Below are 671 nucleotides of genomic sequence, written 5' to 3' on the forward strand. Positions count from 1 at the left end.
ACCAAAGCTCTGCGTGTTATATTTACGACATTTGCTAATTAAGACTTGCAACTAAAACTGGAGATGCCCTGTTGAAGAAAAAAAACCTTTGAAACCATACCCTATCGGACCACACGTCCCTGTTGAAGCCAAATAAGGGGGCACCTCCCCACCCCTCTCCACGGACTTAAACTGTGCACTCAGCCACTTCTAACTCTCGTCTATATCATTGTACAAGTAACGTGAAAAATATTTATTTTTTTCAGCTTTCATAATTTATCACTGCTTATCGGTATATTCACTGTCCTTGAATTGGTCTTTGCACGTCAACCACTTCGATTCGAATTCAAATTCTGGCGTCCTTGAATCAAACTTATCTTTATTACTAGTAAGCTCTATTCTGAAACTGCATCCCTCTGTGGAAGAAAACAAATCAAAACACAAGCAATACTAATTGCTTCTCGTGACGTAAAATCTTTCCAGCCTCTAGCGAATACTAACGACATTTTCTTCGCTCTTCATAATGTAGCAACACTCATGCAGGTGCGATTTAACCAATAACTCAAACCTAATGTAACGGAAAACATATCAAGCCAAAGTATTTTGTTATTCGCGATGTTCGTTAACTACTAACTCTAGAAAGGCAGGCCAATTGTTATGCTAAAGAAATATTCGGTTACCTTTGTTATTTA

The sequence above is a fragment of the Pavona decussata genome, unplaced genomic scaffold (assembly GCF_977016875.1).
Source record: "Pavona decussata unplaced genomic scaffold, jaPavDecu1.1 SCAFFOLD_254, whole genome shotgun sequence".
In the NCBI taxonomy this organism is placed as follows: Eukaryota; Metazoa; Cnidaria; class Anthozoa; order Scleractinia; family Agariciidae; genus Pavona; species Pavona decussata.